At 36.0% G+C, this 3760-nt stretch overlaps 1 pseudogene; it reads right to left on the bottom strand.

Moving 5' to 3' along the window:
• Positions 1-1320: 1320 nt before the first annotated feature.
• On the bottom strand, positions 1321-3104 carry LOC129392359 (tigger transposable element-derived protein 1-like; annotated as a pseudogene).
• Between the last annotated feature and the right edge of the window lie 656 nt (positions 3105-3760).

Raw genomic sequence — 3760 nt, 5'->3', positions numbered from 1 at the left:
AGCCTGTGCCCCGCAACGGGAGAGGCCACAACAGTGAGAGGCCCACGTACTGGAAAAAAAAAAAAAAAAAAAAAAAAGAACATAAAGCCTAGAAAATAACTAAGGATAAATTAAAATAAAAACAAATTCTGAAAACAAAAAAACCTTTTCTCTACAGATCTTTTCTAAAATATTAAACTACCTGAGATGAAAGGCAATCTATATTACAACATGGTATTGGAGCCAGACTTCCTGCTGATCTATGAACACACAACCCTTGGACTTTCATGTCTGAGTTTTCACAAGAAGAACCTAGGCACAGCCTTTCCTGGTTCACTAAGAATGTCATTCTCCCTACAATTAAAAGATGCATTTGATTTCTATTAATACCACAATGATCATGTTATCCTTGTGATCATTACTCAAAAAGCTCAACCAATTGAAATTAAATACAAACAAAAATGTAATTGAAGACTACAGAGACTTATAAATAGTCTGAAACAAGCATCCAAGAAATAAAATACTGAAAACACTAGTTTTTGACATTTTGTTTTAGTTGATTTTTCACAAAATTGATATATAAAATTAGAAGACTATAACAAAGGGCTATAAAAGCAAAAGCAAATGAAATTACTACAATTGGGCCATATGAAACTACCAAGAAATAACAAGTTGCCAGAAATTTTAAACAATATTTATATATTTGCAAGGATACATATTCTTATAGTCTGTGCTTACTGATTAAACAACTAACACATCACCTATTATATTCATTGTTATAAGGACAAATTTCAAAAATACAGTCAATTCTTATTAGTCTCAGTAGTTATGTTCTATGAATTCACTGCAAACATTGAATTAGAGAATACTGAACCATTGCTCCTAGGGAAACACAGCACTAGGTTCCTGCAGGTCTCTGGTCAAAACATTTTCATCAGTCATTCAATACATAACCTTGTTTTATGTGGGTTTCTGTTTAAATATATCTCATTTAACATATATATAGGTGATTCATTAACATTGAATTCACGGCCTACAGCCCTATTACTTATGCTTGAAAGAAACTTAACTGACACAGATACAGGCATACCTCACAGATACTGCAGATTCAGTTCCAAACTACTGCAATAAAGTGAATATCCCAATAAAGAGAGTCATATGAATTTTTTGGTCTATAAAAGTTTATAAAAACTTTTATAAACCAAAAAAAAGTTTTTGGTTTATAAAAGGGCCTATAAAAGTTATGTTTACACTATCCTGTAGTCTATTAAGTGCACAATAGCATTATGTCTAAAAATATGTACATACTGTAATTAAAAAATACTTTACTGCTAAAAATTGCTAAACATCATTTGAGCCTTTAGTGAGTCATAATGTGTTTGCTGGTGAAGGGTTTTGCCTGTATGTTGACGCCTGCTGACTGACCAGGGTGGTGGTTGCTGAGGTTGAGTGGCTGTGGCAGTTTCCTAAAATAAGACAACAATGAAGTTTGCTACATCAATTGACTGTTTCTTTAATGAACGATTTCTCTGTAGCATGCAGTGCTGTTTGATAGCATTCTACCCACAGTAGAACTTCTTTGAAAATTGGAATCAATCATCTCAAACTCCACAACTACTTTTTCAACTAAGTTTATGTAATATTCTAAATCCTTTGTTATGTTAACAATCTTCACAGCATCTTTACCAGGAGTAGATTCCACTTCAAGAAACCACTTTCTTAGCTCATTCATAAGAAGCAACTCCTCATCAGTGAAAGTTTTATCGTGATATTGCAGCAATTCAGTCACATCTTCAAGCTCCACTTCTAATTCTAGCGTTCTTGCTGTTTCCACCACATCTGCAGTTACTTCCTCTACTAAAGTCTTGAACCCCTCAGGTCATCTGTGAGGGTTGGAATCAACTTTTTTCCAAACTCCTGTTAATGTTGATATTTTGACCTTTTCCCGTGAATCGCAAAAGTTCTTAATGGTATTTAGAATGGAGAATCCTTTTCAGAAGGTTTTCAATGTACTTTGCCCAGATCCATCAGAGAAATTACTATCTATGCTAGTTACAGCCTTCTGAAATGTATTTCTTAAATAATAAGACTTGAAAGTCTAAATTACTCTTTGATTCATGGGCTGCAGAATGGATGTTGTGTTAGCAGGCATGAAAACAACATCAGTCTCATTGTACATCTCCATCAGCACTCTTGGGTAACCAGGTGCATTGTCAATGAGCAGTAAATAGTTTGAAAGGAATCTTTCTTTCTGAGCAGTAGGTCTCAACAGTGGGCTTTAAATATTCAGTAAACCATGTTGTCAACAGATATGCTGTCATCCAGGCCTTGTTATTCCATTTATAGAGCACAGGCTGAATAGATTTAGCATAATTCTTAAGGGCCCTAGAATTTTCAGAATGGTAAATGAGCACTGACTTCAAGTCACCAGCTTTACTAGCCCCTAACAAGAGAGTCAGCTTGTCCTTTGAAGCTGGAAGCCAGACATCAAGTTCTCCTCTCTAGCTATGAAAGCCCTAGATGACATCTTCTTCCAAAAGATGGCTATTTCATCTATATTGAAAATCTATTGTTTAATGTAGCCACCATCATTAATGATATTAGGTAGATCTTCTGGATAACTTGTTTCACCTTCTACAACAGCACTTGCTACTTCACCTTGCACTTTTATGTTATGGAGATGGCTTCTTTCCTTCAACCTCATGAACCCAACCTCATGAACTGACCTCTGCTAGCTCCAGACTTTTCTTCTGTAGCTTCTTCACTTCTCTCAGCCTTCACAGAATTAAAGAAAGGTAGGGCCTTGCTCTGGATTAGGCTTTGGCTTAAGGGAATATTGTGTCTGGTTTGATCTTCTATTCAGACCACTAAAACTTTCTCTCTATCAGCATAAGGCTGTTTCACTTTCTTTTCATTCATGTATTCACTGCAGTAGCACTTTTGATTTCCTTCAGCAACTTTTCCTTTGCATTCACAACTTGGCTAACTTTTTGGCACAAGAGGCCTAGCTTTTGGCCTATCTTGGCTTTCAACATGCCTTCCTCATTAAGCTTAATCATTTCTAGCTTTTGATTTAAAGCGAGAGATGTGTGACTCTTCCTTTCACTTGAACACTTAGAAGCCATTGTAGGATTGTTAATTGGCCTAATTACAATATTATTGTGTCTCAGGGAATAGGGAGGCCCAAGGAGAGGGAGAGAGACGGAGGAATGGGGAGAACGGCTGATGGTGAAGCAGTCAGAACACACACAATATTTATCCATTAAGTTTGCCATCTTATATGGACACAGTTCATGGAGTCCCAAAATAATTACAGTAGTAATAGCAAAGATCCCTGATCACAGATCACTACAACAAACATAGTAATAATGAAAAAGTTTGAAATATCATGAGAATTAACAAAATGTGACACAGAGACAGGAAGTGAGCAAATGCTGTTGGAAAATGGCACTGATAGACTTGGCAACTCAATGCAGGGTTGCTACAAACCTTCAACTTGTAAGAAATGCAGTATCTGCAAGACACAATAAAGTGAAATGCAATAAAACGAGATATGCAAATATTTTCTCCATGGGGCACATCACCCCCATCACCTCCATGGGGCACATCTTAAATGCCTTCCTGCATTTAAGAACACTAGCCAGAAATTCAACACTGCCATTGGAGGCCATTTAAAGAACAAAATCACCAACAAAAAAAACCCCATAAAAATGTAAAAACATGGCACTAAATAGACCATGAATAGGATACTTGTTTACAGAATAAGAGCTGAAAAAAGAAG

This window comes from Physeter macrocephalus, chromosome 8 (assembly GCF_002837175.3).
Source record: "Physeter macrocephalus isolate SW-GA chromosome 8, ASM283717v5, whole genome shotgun sequence".
NCBI lineage: Eukaryota > Metazoa > Chordata > Mammalia > Artiodactyla > Physeteridae > Physeter > Physeter macrocephalus.
Note: the sequence above shows the minus strand (reverse complement) of the source record. Positions and strands in the feature narration are given on the sequence as shown.